Raw genomic sequence first — 17582 nt, 5'->3', positions numbered from 1 at the left:
TCATCATGTACCAAACTGTCCCTAAAGTAGCAATTTGACACAGGATTATAATTCATACAAAAACAGTCCTTAAGAAAAGGGGAGGAAGCACAGGATTTCTTAGTGTCTGTATTATATGACATAGCTCGGAGCTTTAATTGTCAATTTGGATGTAAGTGGAGATAAGGCTCTACAGCTGTGTAGTAAGTAATATTAGAGAGTTTGAAAGCCTCATGTGTTGACATGCTTCCTCAGAGCTTGTGTAATGTAGCACATGAAAGACAACCTGCTGAGAGTAAGAGAGAGTGCAGACGCTACAAGTACACATCAATAAAAAAAAAAAGCATTAGAAGTGGTGCCAAACATAATAACTTGAATGTGAAGTAGTTTGTAAGATGGAACATGTCCAAAAAACATTTTCTTATCTAAATGAAAAATATCCAACCTGAGGCGAGCTCAGTGTTGCATTCTGATTCTCAGAGGGAACACACAGTAAATATCCTGAAGCTGAAATAATAACCTCAAGTTTTCATTATGTACACAGTTTGGTTGCTGAGTGATGAAAATATTGTTGTTTATTTGGTGAAATATTGTTTGTTTCTCACAAAACCTTGCTACTATTTTGTACAAATATTCTCTTCAGGTCCAAATTTCCGAAGACGTCTCGCTACCACCTTTAGTGTTGTTTTTCTTGGCAGTTTCATCGAGACTGAATACTCCTTTTCTTAGCCAACTGTTTTTGGTTGTTTTATCCTGCCACAAGATTAAGACTTGATGTGTCTCATGTATAAAATTCTGACTGGAAGAACTTTACTTCACAGTGCCAAAATCTGTTGGAAAAACTATCTCAGGCTTGCATACAAATAAATAAATCCATCTTACGCCAAAAGTCAACTCTACAGTCCATCTGGTTGTAGACAATAGCAGAGTCATTTTTTTGTGATGGGTCTTTGGCTTCTCACAACATCGCCCCTCTGCTTGTCTACGAATGCACGCTTTCTGTGAAGGGGAGGCATAACAGCACTGTATTTTAAACAGTGCAGTTACACTGAGAGACCTTCAATTCAAACCGAATTCATTCAAACCTGTGAGGAGGAAAGTTCAAGTAGAACTTAACTCACTTTAGAATACTTCAGTATTACTAACTTGTTGTCTATTGCACAGTCGTTTCAAGACGCTAATTTAGGCATTCCCAATGTTTCATAACTTCTCTTTCCGATCCCATGTGGACTGCCCTGCTGCCTCATGTCCTTATATGAGCATGGAAGGGGTGTTTTCTATGCTTATATAAAAAAAACATACAGGAGCTGAAACTTAGGAGTACATGGAATTCATTAAGGACACAGGTGTTAACAATTCTGTTGTTTTAGAAGTGGCAAAAATCTGACAGAGGTTTTTCTTTGTAATTTCCTTAAGAACACATTTAGGTAGATTTTTTTTGAAGATATTGATGAATGAGGCCCATTGCCTTTAATTTCAATTTCTGCTTAGTTTGCCCAGTGTTAAGACTCCACTCACCCGTGTCCTGTCCACGTAGCACTTACAGCTCATGGTCCATAATCAAAATCCTCTCTTAAAGATGTATCACATCGTACTATTACTACCATCCTGCTTACATTGCAGGAGCAGTAATGCCACTTTTTAGTGCTTGATTATATCCTTAGGACAGATCAGACAGTGACCACCTTCCTGCTGCAAACTAATCAGCTCCAAAAAATTACTTATTGATCCCAGGCCAGGCCGAGGAGGGGGATTTAGTGGTGGGGTCAGTGGGAGGGCCCCGTGGTGCCTGATTGCTAGCCAGCATTCCTGAAACATGAAAACACACAAAAACACAGACACTCACACAAACACACACACATCCATGTACATGTTGTGCCTTTTTATATTTTACCCAAAATGAACCAATTACAACCCAGACATGTTCTTCTAACAAGCTTTCTGTTCACAAAAACATCCTGATAGATGTGATGGGAACTGGATCTGGTTTCATATATCAAATACTCCCGCAGCACATCATCTCTTCCTTAAAATACATAAATTGAAAATGGATTTTTTTATATACACCGTGCATGACATTTAACGCGGAAAAGTAATATGATGGGAATGGAATTGAAAATCATCTCGAGTAGGAATGCTCACTGTATGATCCTATTGAGTTCTGTAATAGCTCGCTGTGGGAGTTCAGACATGTATTGAAGCACTGAAGGGTTTTTATAGCATCTGTGAGAATAATATTTATTTCTGTGTCACATTTTATTGATATTACACAGTAAATGTATTACTATATGCAGTTACAGCTCACCAGTATTTACAGTTTTATCAATAATTTCATTTTTAGTGAAGATACAGAATTGCAAACACTGTTTTCCCAAACCTCGGTCTACATGTTTTCCCTTTATACTCCTATGGCATGGCAGCTCTCATTCCAGACAGCATTGATCGGATCTTTTAGAGATGAATGGATTAATTACAGGCAGTGAGAGGAAACGAAATACAGTCTGGCGTGGGGACGAATGGAACTGAGGGCTGGGATTGAGAAAGCCATTAAGGCAAATTGAGGGCATTAATGACTGTAACACTGCCAGGGGGCCTCAGCGGCCCACCCTTTTTTCCCTGGCACCATCATGGCTGTGTAATGGCTTCCTCAGCTGCTCTTTTTTTCAGGCTTTGGGTGAGCAGTGGCTCTATGGCAGCATGGCCGACATGGTGTTCTTTTCCACACCTTGTGAGACGATATGAGGTCTCAAAGAAGCTGCTGTCCGAAAACCACAAGATCCACCTGCACCAAACTGAACAGACATGATGGCCCAAAGGAAACTGGGAGTACAATTATGGTTGTAATTACTCATTAGATATACGTGACCCTTTGACAATGATACAAAATATTATTGAAATACTACGTAATAAACAAATGGGCCATTTATTAGAAATACAGTAAGCTTGCATGGTTTTATTTATGCCTTTCTGGCAGGAAGGCAAATAGCTACATTTAAAGAAATACAGCAGGCTCCATGAATCATTAAGCCCAGGCCTTGCAGCAATTTGCTAACACAAATGAAACATGTCTAAATAAATAATGAATGGCAAAAGAGCCTTGTGTTTATTTTAATTAACATCATAAAATATGAATAACAATCAATTATGGTTTGCTCATAGGCTGCAAACACCACAACTGTAACACAAAGATATGGCTACTTAGAGTCATATAATTTACAATTTCACAATCACACACGCTAATAAAAAATAGGCTCTAACTACAGATTGTAACTTCATTTACATCATGCCGCCATTAAATGTAATGAACATGAGCTCCAGAACAGTACTGATGCCACAATCAATGAAAATATTCATGATAATTATTATAATCATAGCCTTTGTTCTCCTCTTTGTTCCTGACTTGTAAGTTTGTTTCACCTTTTCTCAATGTCCAGGCTGTTTAAATCTAATCTAGCTGAACACATTACCTCGCTCACACGGCCCCCAGCTGAATGTAGCAGCTCATAAAAGCCCAATATTTCAGCCGTATTGATTCCTCTGGTAAAATTGGTTTGAGCTATGAATGTGCTGCAGCACTGTACGCTGAAATGTTTTGCAGCCGTGGGGGAAAAGAGCGAGGGTGACCTTGAATGTTTTTCCCCTTCCCGTACTTTCATATCAGTTTTTCTCATTTTGCCTGTGAGCACTGTTTCATGGCTTTTTCTGATATCCTCATGTACGCTGTAACTTCAGTGACCTACAGTATTCACATTCTCTTAACCTGAATTACACCCTCTATTCATGCCTTCTCACAAACAACAAAAACATCGTATTTGGATTTGATCCTAACTATGATAGAGGGAGTGATATAAAGCAGTTCTTGTTTGATCTATAGTTCAGATCATTTATGTGAAGGTTTCTCTTCGTCCTTTCATCTTTTTTAGCTCCTTCAGCAAGAGTTCATTCAGATGGAAAGTATGCTGTGCTTGTACGTGATCCCTGACCAGGATTTCAATAGTGCACTGCTGGACTACTTTACACTTTGGTGGATACAGAATGTAGTAAGCAGAGACAACTGAATATGAGCCTCTCATAATGTAACCCCCTCTAATATACTGACCTTCTTTGGACACTTGTGGTAAACAAATTGTTTGTAGCTGTAGCAGTTTTAGCCTCACTCGCTCATTACATCACATGCCTCTTAAGTTCATAAGTAGGAACATTAGAGAGATCACTGCCACAGCTGGCTGTTTAATTTTACCGACAGCCATGAACTTTACAATAGCAACAGCTGTGGTTAACAGTTATTTGTTCAAGGGATGGGATTTATTTTCCTGCAAAGTAAATTGTTGTTCCCTGGTAGAGAGTAAGAATTACTAGATCATACTTTCAAAGGCTTTACTAGCATCCAGCAACATCAAATACATCACCAGTGACTTTACCAAACTGCACACTGTGCTGGTTGTAGACACAGATGTATCCCAATCATGTGTTTCATTAAAGTAAATAACTCTCGAGGCGATCAAACATTTATACTTTTTGAAATGATTGTTTTCTGTTTTTGTCCATATCTTAAAGGTTTCCAGTATAGATACTCAGAGAGCAGTGACCATATATAAGCACAAAGTTAAATGTAGCTTTAAAAAACAGACGATACATGGTTGTGCAGCAAACCATTGGCCACTTTGCCCAGAAATTCAAAGACACAGGAATCTTACCGGTAAGGCTTATTGTACCTTTCCGTCAAACAGATGTAACCCCTCACACCACAATTATAAAAACGTGATTGTAGTTTTAGCTGTCAATGTTTAGAACATTTTAACATGTCATCTACAATCAGAGTACATAGAGTCATATGGATTTCACTATCCAAAAGAAAGCTTCATAATCAGTGAATAAGTTCATGCTGTAAAAATAGTGAATTCTACAGCAGGCGGACTAAAAGCCTTCCAACATTTAAACCAAACTAATCCTGTTGTAAAAACTCTCCTTCATGAACCCTGAACCCTTATTCTTACCTATACAGGTCATGCAAGGTATGTGAGTATGGGCAGACTTGTTACTTCTGCTTATGGCTGTTTTGTGCTCTCTACATTCTTGTCAACATGTCAGTGCATTTTAGCTGTGATGTGCTGATGGATTAGGCGGTCTATTGGGAGTCAAGGTAGCAGCCAAACAGAGAATTCATCCAACTTTTTCCCGTCCAAAATACATGCTTGCAATACAAAAAAAATAAAACTGGAGCCTATTGTTGCTGTGAGTCAGAGTTGTGTAAAATGCTCAGCCGTAATAAAGCAAAGGGCTCAGATCCAAACTTGGTACAAGGAAAGAAGTAGGACATTGAGTGCCAGGATCTTCAGGTCCATTGTGCTGGAATTCTGCAGCTCCAGACAAAAGTTCCACCTGATGGAAATAAATAGGCCCGGGGAGTCAGTGCTGTGCCGGAGTCTCTAAAGACAGACCCAGCTTCTAAATGGCTCAATTTAGCTTTTGTTGGAGCCAGGAACCGGAGCAGGTCACTGCCCCACAACCTGCCACAGTGAAAATCAATAGGTAGTTTCAGAACAAGGAGCCTTATTAAAACAGGTCCTTTTTCTGCAAGGTGTTTGGATGACACTGTCTCACAGAAATCATTAAGCTCTGCTCAAACGGCTCACAACGTTTAAATTGTTACAATCCCTTTTGACCCGCACATCCTCTCTTGTTTTCTCTTATATCCTCTTTTTGATCCTGTAGATAGTGGAAGAACAATCACGATCAGCTGTAATTGTAGGTTACCAGAGACTGTATAGAATTTTCCCCTTTTACAGCTAGCACGCATTAAGGACAAAACAAACCATCAGCTCTTCTCTCAGTACAGCCACAATAAATATCAACAGAAAAGACTTCAGAGAGGAAAGAAAAAGAACATCAATATATTGATTCACAGTATCACAAATAAAAAAAAAAGATTTTTATTTTCTCCTTTTCTTACAACTTGCACATCCATTGTTTTAAATTGAGCAAATATAGATCTCCATTACCTCCTCTCGCTCTCTTCTATCTTTGTCGTCTCTTTCTGTTGTAAAAGTAACAACCTCACGCTTTTGGAGCAGAAATGACCTTTTCCATTTTATGTGTTAGACCTTAATGGCACACAGTAAAGTCTCAAGGCCAGCAGCATTGCACAGAACAGCCAGTGTAGTAAAATCCAAATAATGTTGTTGACCCAAGGCCGCGTGCCCACACAGTGGGATTTTTTTTCCTACAAGGCTGCTACAGGAACCACAGCTGCAGTGGCAACATGGCTGGTCATCAAACTTCAAACCGCTCATTCCTATTTTAAACAGTTTTGGTCGAAGCTTATGAGTTATGAGCAGAAGTAATTTACTCCCATGTGTCCACATTGTGATGTTGTACGTTCACTCTGACCTCAATTCTGAATTAAATTAAACAATTGAATTCACTCATGCTGGAAATGCATTCATGATTTATGGTTATGTACTGTGACAATATTCAGGCTCATCTTTTTCCTCTGTGTGTGCGTTAACTGTAGATCAAAACAAGGAAAACTACTCATCAAAGTGTCAAGCTATTGCCTTGACAGTGAGTAAATGTATGCATAGTTTAATAGTTGTGAAGAGATACCACAGCTGCAGATTCTTTGCTAACAATAAAAAGTGCAGCATGTAAAGTAAGGTTTATATCCACGATCACCGTCTTTTTTTTGTCTCTCTCTTTTTGTCTCTCCTTTTTTGTCTTTTTTTGTGTGTGGAGGAAAAGGCACGTGACAGTGGGAAGCAGCATGAGCAAAAAATAAGAAGGAAAGATGAATGACACATTTGTCTGTTCATTTTTTCTGGTAGAGTTTGACAAAAAACTAATCTGGATGGACGTGGAATAAGATGAATAAATATATGCATTCGAGGAAAATTAACCTGTTGTTGAGCCTGTGCAATACTGACAAATAAATCATGGAAAATGTTTTCAAGCATCTGCAACCTTAAAGAAATGACAAAGGTTCACTAAGACTTTTTGGGAAGGATGGACGGAGCATTTTAAAAGGGGCAAAAGGTTGTCATGGTGGTGAAATACAAGTGTGTTTATGCAACTGTTAATCATTGGCCAGCCATGCTAGAGCAACATAAAAAAATAATTAAACTTTTTACAAAAGGTGTCTTTATGCCAAAAATCAACAGGCAACTCAGAACTGTTTGATCCATCGCAGATGAAACAAGTTGTGGGGCAACACTGTGGAGGGAGGGTGAAGATGTAACACAGACAGATACATAGAGATGGTGCCAGAATCCGGTTTGTACTGCTGAGTCATGTTTATGTTGTAACAGAGAGTTTTCCATAGAAATCAGGGTGTCTGTGTTACACTCTTTTTCAAGTAACAGACTTTTCATTGTGCGCACAAGCTTCAATAAATGAATCACTGACACACAGTCAGTGGTTTAGTGGACAGTTTTATCTGAGCAGAATAATCCAGAAACAAGGGCTGTTCTGTCTTCACTGAAATCCTCTAAGACAATCTGATGTGGCAAATCAACTCAGCATTTAACATCTGATAGAAATCTGCATGAACACATTGGTTGTGAAATATGGATTTAGTAACTATAGTAAGTAGAACAAATGTTTGAGGCAGAATTTATAATGTGCCTAGAATAAAAGAGAGAGTCTGTTGTAACAGCTTAACACTGCAGAATGAGCTATTCTGGGAGAGACGCTACGATGGTGTGGGTGTTGAAAGTAAGCCAGATTAGACAACAAAGGCAACGGAAAACAGTAATTTAGTGCTGCATTAATACAGATTACAGAATGTGCAAAAATGCTCTTTGATGATTGCTTACAACTTTGATGTTTTTCATCTTCAGTCATTGTACGACAGTACAGTATCAGTGGAAAATAACATCTTTGATAGATGTAAGATTTAAGCAGGATCACTAAGCTTCCCATTGTTTGGCCTCATTCTATCACCTTTTCCTGCGCTCTGTTGCACAAATAAATTAGAGGAAAATGCAGTACTGCTTTTCTTCGTACCATTTGAGTATGTAAATGAGTAGTTTGACTAATATGCTGTGTTTCATTTTCCAATTAGGCCCCCTGCTTGCTACATAAAACACCTGCAGTACCAGGCAGCATAAATGTAACATGCTAAGAGTTGTTAACAATATTTAAAATACAATAAAACACAATCGATAAAGGGAAGTTATGAATAACATGCTATGTAACCATAAAGCATTTTAATTACCACTGCAGAAACCATGTATTAGAGACATCATGGATTTACAGGCGGCTATTTGAACAGCCTCTGTGTATTCATAGCTTTCAGCTCTGTTTGGCTTTATGTCCCAGTGCTGCCAGCAGTATTTGTGGCACAGTGCGAAATCTGACTTCTTCAGCGATCAGACCCGGCCTGTAATGGCTCTGTTGGGACAGAATGAAAGTGCTTCTTCAGCGCTCATTAATGGAGCAAATTGAACAGGTCTTCTGGCCTGTGTCTATAATGAGGGCTCCCTCTTCTCTGCCCCCCCAACTCCTACCATCATCTTGCAGTCTATTGTTCACCTGCAGTTAGGGTCAGAGCTGCCGAGCGGTAATTGTATCACTCTGACCCTCTTTTGGTTTTTATTTTGTCACAGGGACCTGCTCTTTATTGGGTGCAGGCTCCCTCAGGTTGTAAAAGCCATAGCTCCCCTCCTCCACACCCAGGGACAGGGGTGTTGCCTGCCTACCTACCTGACTGACTGACTGCCACCGATCAATGTGGCACTGTCATTAACTGGATTTGTTGCAGCGCTGCTTGCTTATGAGGCAGCAATTAGAGTGTGAAGTGGCAAGGCCAGGGTACGAGGCTGAGGCCGTGTGAGGCTCGTACCCTGGGGGGTGGAAATGTCAGGGGCACAAGCCCGGTTTCATTAGAGCCTGAAGAGACTATGACGATCCATACTGTCTGTGTAATTCATTCAGCTGAGGGGGCTAGTATTATTTGTGGGGGACAGTTAGCAAACACAGGAAAAGGTCACAGGTTAGGAGTGGCTGTGGAAAGTTGCTTGCTGTGAAATCCACTTACGCCCTGTGGAATCCACTTAGAGGCTGCCATTGTTTTATAACCAGTTCAGAGGGTTTAGGGCAGATAAGTCTGAATGATACAGCAGGGCTGCAGCCTTTTGTCAGGAAACATCTCAACTGTCATAACAGACAGAATCAATCTTTCCTTCAGTGATGTGCTTTAACAAAGAGTCGTTTTTGCTAGCCCTTTCTTTAACACCACCACCTGCTGCTTGTTGGCATTTATTGTGTTTCTGTGCGAGCTGAGGCCTACAAATAATTAAAGGCCAGCGTGGTCGTGTCCAGCATTTTCTGTGTCAGACCATCACTCAGCTCAGATTGGTGACATTGAGGCATTTATTGCAGTTGGGGCTGCCCGAGGGCCCCCCAATGTCTGGATAGTTTTCTCCCCCCCCCAAAGGGTCGTAGTGTCCCTCATCGAGTATAGGGAAGGGGTGCCCTAATGTGCCATTTGGGACTGAGTTTGACCTTAGGCTCTAAATCACTTTCCATTTGGGGGACAATTAAGTTTGAGCCTCTGATGTACCCTGCCTTCGACTGATTGTGTCGATAGCACTCAGCGTTCAGGGGAGGGGCCGTCTGTTTAAGTGCAATACCCCTCAATTTTAGAGTCAATGTGTGTTATTCGGTGCAGTGGTCACGCCAAATCCAAAAGGTATTGATAAACAAGAGGCAAATGTTAGCAACTGAATTAGACCACACATTTCCAATTCACTGGCACAGTTGGAAGTCAAGATGCTTTTATATACTTTTATAGAAGAGCGCTGTGGAATGACTTTGGAAGACAGTGGTTATCTTCCTGGTTGATGTTAAGTTGCTCCATGAAACTTGAACAACAGTGTTGCAGACGTAAGTGTGCTACAAATTTGAATGTGTGGTAAAAATGAGCAGATGTCCTCATTGTCCCAGGTCACAGGTAAACAAATCCAAATATTGAGATTAATGTTTTCCCTTTCCTAACAACTGACTGAAGGGAAGCAGCCAAGCAGACAATTCAAAGGACGCAGGGTGATAATGTTGTTTTTCTAGTCATGATTACAGCCAGTTTACTGTGTACAGAGGGGACAGGGCGATTGAAAATGTTTAAGTAGGGACGAGAAAAGCAATGAGAGGAGCAGTTTTAATTCTGGGCTCTCTTCCAAAAGTGAGTGCATTGATGAGAGCGTAATGGGGTGCATATTTCCAGTGTAATCTTGACTGTGTGCAAAAATGAAACAGCTTTTTGTAAGATTATAGGGAAGATTTGAGAAAATATTTATACACATTTGTATTCCCTGAAAATGGGCTTTTGCTGCATTAGATAAAATATAATGTTCGGTGTTTAGTGTCAAATGTAGAGAGTGCTAAATCAAACAGACAATACAGTACATATGTTACTGATTGCAAGACAAATGCTAATATGATATAAAATGAGAAAATATTCAACATTGCATCAAAAATTCTTAACCCATTACTCCAATGCTTCATCACATACCTCTCAATTTTTAGCTTCTGAGAAATGTAAGTACAAAAGAATTCAGTCAACATGACTTTCCATGACAGTGAGCAGCTGTTCTGCAAAAAAAAAAAAAAAAAAGTTTCACATTCCAGATATATAGAAGGCAAATGGGAAAGAATGAGCACCTAAGCAAAATCAAAATATACCCATATAATAAACAGCCTTGAATAGAGAGGCACTCCCTTTGTGAGGATTGCAGTTAAATGTTATTTTCACCGCACATTTTTCTACCTGCTAACACAGGAAATAAATTGCATGAGTTCCAACAATTGGGTAGTCCAGCAATCCTTAAATACTGTTTATTGATCACATGCCACCACTATAGAAGGAGATTTAATTAAACTCTTAGCTCATGCTCACACCCACTGGGCTTCCTCGAACAAAGAATAAGAATTACAGCAGCTGATACTGGGATATTTATCTCAAGTAAAGTCAACAGGAATAGTTGATAAAACAAGTTCATCTATTTGGATAATGGTGTTCCCATTCACAGCATAGGCTCATTGTGATAACACATGCAGATCAGGAGGAATAATGCAAAGGCAATTAATGACAAAATGTCAACACAACCGATTACAGATGTACACTGTGGACATGCAAGCACATATGTGCTGATGTAAGTGTGATGATGCTGGCATGAAGCTAAGTGCTATCAATCATTATAACACTCCTGTCTGATCTGAAAACCTCTCTTCTCTCATGCCATTTAAAACACAAGGATGTAGGTAATTGTCGGCCAAAATAAACACCAGAGTTGTAAATACACATGGTGTAATACTGTCTTCTACATTCTTGAAATCATATAAGAAAGCTAACAGGTTGATAACAGATGTCACTATGTATCTCTGACAGCGAGCTGCGCTTTGCTGCCTGTGTGGTGACTTGTAAATTCTTGTGCCCCGATTGAGGATGCTCGTGCCAAGTCTTGAGGGGACTTTCTTTGCAATAATGTTTTTAATGAGGGGGAAGGAAATGACTGTGAATAAATGATGTTGATAGCTTAAATAAAGTCCATTTGTTTGAGATATTTGCCTTTTTACAAGAACCACTGTGCCGTTTTCAAATGTTCCTGCGGGGGGTAATAAAAGAAATATCTTCCTACTTTCATAGAAATTGTTGTAAACACTATTGAGACATTGGCTTTTCGTGCCAAAACTAAAACCAGTCTATAAAGTTAGGTGGGAGGGGTCAGGATGAAGGGCTTTAAAATCAGAGGAAACCGAGACGGTTTAGATCTGTGCTAATGATGTCTGTAGCTGTAAGTCTGAGGAGGAGGAGGACTGCAGAGAGGAAGGACAAAGTCCTAACTGATAAGACGGTTGAAGAGACACTCGACAAGCTCTTGTCCTCCCTTCCTCTCGTCCTCTCCCGTCTGACTCGTCACAGCTCAAGTATTCACTCCTCTCACTCATTAGCAGCTGCTGCCCGTCGTTTACTGGCTCAAACTGTTTACCCCGTCCTGTCATGACGAGCACTAGCACCCTGTTATCAAGGTCTGCCCTAGGTGGGGGATGACAGTTGTGATGAGTTTCCACAGAGGCAGATAAAGCGGCCATGTTCAGGGGGAAAAGTAGGCCAGCTAATTAGTTTCAGCTCTGAGGACCCTGGGAGTGTGCTGTTTTTCACCTAGACGGGGAAATTCCATAAGTGACAGGAATGTGGTTGAAGAAGAGCGGCTGGAATATCTAATGAGAGTGGGAGGAAGAGCGAGGCTGACGTAAAGTAGATAAAATGGAGGGAGGAGAAAGATCATCCTGCTGAGTAAACTTTGGATACCCTGCAGCTGAATTACATGTATTTATCTTACATATTTAAAAACAGGGACAGTGCACATTAATAAACATAGATATGTAAATATGATATATCAAGTGACTTTGTTAATAGTTACTTTGATGGATACAATTTTCAAACAAAAATAAACATTACCTCCTTATACGACTTAATGTACGATGTCATGTTGTTGCACAGTATTTATTTTGTTTTCATTTTTGCAGCATCGTCATATTTTTGTTGGTTCTAGATTTTACTAATGTCAGTTTGGCTAATGAAAAAAAAACAATCACCATTAAAACTCTATTAAAATGTTTTTCTTCTCTTTTGAGTGATTAATACGATTTTATCAGAGCACACGTTTCTACTACGGCTTAAACAAATGTTTTGGTTAACTCATAGCTGGACTACCTCCGTTGCATTAAAGTGTATTCATATTCTGAATCCAAATATGATGAGTCCTGTGGTTGTTTACTTCTGTTTCAGACCACCTCTGATCATGCACCAACAACAAAGTCCTGATAAAACATATAAACTGAGTTTTTAACTCTCTGTAAAAATATCTGAGGATTTGTTTTTCCCAACTTAAACTCTGATTTCTGCTTCTTAGATCATGAATATTTAATAGAGGACAACTCAACCTTTGATAACAAGTTTTAACGAAGCTTTGATGCTTCCCTCTCGATATTGCAAGCAAAGAAATGCCAAGTTCCATTTCTGCAAATTAGTGAACATGTGTACACACATATTTGCTCTTTAATGTCACATAGATACGTAATTTCACATAAATATAAGCACCCTTTCAGCTAGTTAAATCAGCACTTTGCTCTGCATGAAAGCGGGAGAGACGAGCAGAAACAGATAGAGTTGAACTCAAAAGTGGAAAGCAAGAATTTCTGCACAGTAATCCCCAGTTTTTCAACATTCGATACGGTGCTCCTATCTCACTTCCTGTGCCTTTCAGTGAGCGCAGAGGAAGACGGGGCGATGCATTACATACAGACTTTATGTCCTGCTGATAGAAGCCTCTCTCCACATGAGGCTCAGGTGTCGTGTCCTCCATATTTCCTCCGTCTGACGGGCCTCCTCCTCTAGCCTGCACTGAGGGAGTATCACAGAGTACGGACTTAAACATGTGTCCCACCGACTTCCATTGAAGAGTTTATTGCCCTGAATAAACCCAGATCTGGTGTGTTATGGCTTCAAAAACTTGAGTTCTTAAATGTCTCCCTGCTCCATGTCACACATATTAAGCCACAAACTTGAATAGCCAATGTGTTCCCGATTGCTGAGTCAGCGCCAAAACATTTAGAGTCTATTCGTGTTCAGGCAGCCTCATTTGTGGAAAGAAACTTCACTGAGTTTGTAGCCATATAACCCATTTTGCTGCTTGTAGTTTTGAATTGTTGGATGATACATCATAGTGAGAGGTTTGTCAGCATAATGTGATACTCTGTTGTGTACATAAAAGAGTGGGGACAGAGGACAGGAACAGAGATATCTTTTAGATCTGTGGATGCTGTCAAGCTCGACTCCTAACCTTAAAATTGCTTAATAAGAAAGTCATATTTCAGCGAAAGTTAAAGCTCATGTAGTAATGTGTTTATGAGTTATGGGTGTGCTACACTCTGCTGTGTGTGGGTGTGTTTGTGTTCGTCACTGTGTTGTACAGAAATGATTGTGTCACTGTGTGTGCCTATGTGGGTGTTATTGCCGGGGATAGCGTGGAGCAGAGCACAGCTTAATATCTATGTTTGACATAGAAGCCCATTAATAAGGGCCTGATCCGAGCCCGGTGACAGGACTGCTGACAGAGGAGGATCATGGGGAAGAATCATTCCCTGCTGAGGGAGCCTGGGCTGCAGGTAGACCCATTCCGCCTTCCCCAGGTGTCATTACGGATGCTGGGGAGGGAGCACAGGAGGGAGGGCCGCTACTGACATCTACATTAATCACCTCTCCACACATCACCCTCCCTCTGCACACCAGCACCCCCCTACATCCAGCTTCTAATCATCCCCACACAGAGACCCAAACCCAGTAAGGGGATACTCAGCCATGAAAGATCTCCAGCTAAGAGCTCCCCAAATACCACTCTGATCCGATCATGAGTGATGTTGCTACCTGAACCTCTGACCCGGCTCACAATTAAAAACACTTTTCTCTTTCTCCCCCCAGACACATGCATGCAGGCAGATGCAGCTTTTCTGAAACGACACATTCTGTCACTGTCTGCCTTTGATTCATAGTTTGCATTTGAATTGCACCTTAGCTTCATGCAATTAAGAAAGAGAACATGTCTGCTGGAATGTGCATCCAAACCCCCAGAGTGTGTGCTGGTGCTGCTGTAGACACTCCTGGTTGTCTTGTAGATATCACACTCCCCACTTGTGGACCCTCTATTGATCCTTAGCTCTGCTTTTATCCACAAAAACAACAACACTACTGCATCATTTTTAGTACACATTGCTTCACTACAAAATGAGCCAGTAGATAAAACCTATTTAATCACTTTGAGGAAAAAAATACAGCACTTCAGGTCTTAACTGCTCCAACTTTTGTCTCTCTCACACTCTGCTGATTTTTGATCACTGTACATAAAAGGAGATGTCTGTATACCTTTTGTTACCATTTCCCTCAAACTCAGTGGACTTTGGTAATCAACTTGACCGATTTCAGTCATGTCACTCTAGAAGTGGATGAGGATGGATGTGGGTCGTGCTGAACAACCCTCCTAATGAACGGCTCCACCCAGGATCCATCAATGAGCAGATGTTCTCAGGACAATAATGGGAAATAATGTGATTGATTATTAGTTTACATTCAATTTAAAACACATAATTGCCCCAAAAACGTGACAGTAATTGTTGCATGATTAGTTTAGGTTATAACAAATGATGCATTTTGGCATCTGCTAGTAAACTGAAACAGTCTTTGCAGGCATTGGACATGTTTTGAATATCTTTGGTTTATCTGTGTTGATGCAGCCGTTCCAAACCACCACTCATGCCTTTCTTCCCCCACAGTGATGTCACACTTATTTGTTTGTGCTTACACCATCTGCATTCTCCCAGCTCTTAAAATGAAAGAACTAATCAGCTGAGAAATCCCTGTTCGTCAGTAATATCATAAATGTCACCGGAATAAAAGATCAGTAGTGTTCTTCCAGCAGTCAAATGAAGCACAAGTGTGGATAAAAGCCTCCATGAGTTATCAGTCCATGGCTTAGCCTCACCAGCTCATTTTTTATGTAACATGCCTTGCCCTGAGTAAACACAGCCTCCAGTTCAATTAAAATAAATCCACATTCAGCTGATATTTAGAAAGCCGGGGAATATCACTGCCTCCACTACAGATACAGTGATTGAAAGTGGGGAATAAAAGGCAGGGCTTGCTGGAGAATTACACTCTACTTACTTTTTCATCAATGAAGCCATACTCTCCATTGTTTATGTTTGAAGTGGGCTTTTCTTCTTAGTAAATTACCTTTCTCCAATTCCCTTTTTTACCCTCTTTTATTTGCCTTGAACCGTCAGCAACACTGATGACACAATACATTTCAGTTTGGCTCTGCCTTTTGTGTGAGTGAATGTGTGTGTTTGTCATTGTGTGGTGTGTGTGTGTGTGTGTGTGTTTGTGTGTGTATGCATCTGCTAGAATCTAGGACACTATGAACTGAGAAGACAGCATTTGCATGCAGCCCACAAACATATTAAAATATGAAGACAAATCACTGTGTCTGGCCAGCTGACAGCGCTTCCTGCAATGGGAGCGAGCGAGCGAGTGAACTCACTACATGTTGCTGCTCCCAGTAAGGCCTTTATAGGGCAGGCTCAAACATGCAACTTGACAAACAAACGGAAGGAGAAAAAAAAACCACCAGCAGTCAAAGCTATTATTAAAGGCAATAGATGTGGTTCCCTTTGCCAAAGCCATCCTGCCATAGTGTTAGTCTCTATATCTTTTTATTGGGAGTGTGTATGGGTTTCACAGACACCTTCAGGGCTCATACTGCCAGTTTTGATGGCTTTGTTCTATGGTTGACTTTGATGTAAGTCATAAAGTGGGAAATTGGAGCCTTTAAGGTTGTGCTTTGTACTAGTTTAAAGTTCTGGTAGAAACAAAGGTGACTACTTGCTAGATTGAGTTTACATCTCTTTTTGTATGTTTGGTTTTATCTTTTCTTTTAATAAGTCCACTTATTTTTTTTACAGACATGCTATTTAAATTCTGTAACATTGGTCAGTTTTTCAAAAATATTCTTTCATACCTCTGTTGATGCTGTAAATTGGGCCTCATGTAGTGAAAAATATACCTGAAAAGAAATAATTTCATGTTGAGTGAGCTCTTTTGTTGTGGTATTTATCAAATCTACCTAAAATCTTCTACAAAGAATGACATGGTTCACCGATTATATATAATAGAATAGAAGCATTACATGCCAGGTTGAGACATTATAAAATAACTGTGTAAGGGCTTCAAATGATGATGTCTCCTTTTTACACCACTTAATAGGACAAGATTAAAAAAGCTGCATGGTAACAAGACAGTGTCTTGATCTGTCACCAGTAGGGGGAGCTCACAGCTCACAGCTTATTCAGTAATACAGTGTTGAGATGATATGTGGAAGGTTGCTGGGCAGAAGGGAAGCAGTGCTGACCACATGCACAACCCCCCTCTTTCTTTGCACCTCAGCATATCTGTGCCCCTGACTGCTGAGTCCAATCATATCGCCAATATGTTTCCATATTAAAAAAAAATGTAGTGATCATGAGTCTGTCTGTCTGTGTGCACACTTTGGCCTGAATAACACATGCATTTTGTCTGTAATATTGGTATGCAGAGAGGCCTCCTCTGCGTTCATCTTGGTGCAGGAGCTCGCTCAATCAGTCATTGATTTCTGACAGAGATCATATTTACAATTCTGATTCAATATCTCAATACATTAACATTCATTTATCATTCAGCACCTTTCTCTCTCCACTTGAATATGTAAACATACAGATATGGAGGCTATTGATCAGTCATTTGATCAGTCTCATATTATCATCCCCCCCCCCCCCATGATGTGTTTCCTTATTGAATGCTATTCTTGTGTTTGTAAAGTTGCGACCTGTTGGCTGTTGGTTTTTGCACAATTTTCCACATACAGTATAATGGTTAGAAAGCGTTTTCCCATTTTTAAATCTTTGGATTGTTCACAATGCATGGTAAACAATTACTATGTGTTAAACATGTATATAATTCGGTACATGCTGTTTAAACGGGTGTATTTAGAGTTTATGTTGGTTTACCCTCCACA

At 40.1% G+C, this 17582-nt stretch overlaps 1 protein-coding gene across 2 annotated transcripts in view; it reads left to right on the top strand.

Moving 5' to 3' along the window:
• The window catches only part of robo2 (roundabout, axon guidance receptor, homolog 2 (Drosophila)), a 289279-nt gene that overhangs the window by 118061 nt on the left and 153636 nt on the right, over window positions 1–17582 (top strand). The gene's annotated exons all lie outside the window — the stretch shown is intronic.

Source organism: Labrus mixtus, chromosome 9 (assembly GCF_963584025.1).
Source record: "Labrus mixtus chromosome 9, fLabMix1.1, whole genome shotgun sequence".
NCBI classification, from domain to species: Eukaryota; Metazoa; Chordata; class Actinopteri; order Labriformes; family Labridae; genus Labrus; species Labrus mixtus.
Note: the sequence above shows the minus strand (reverse complement) of the source record. Positions and strands in the feature narration are given on the sequence as shown.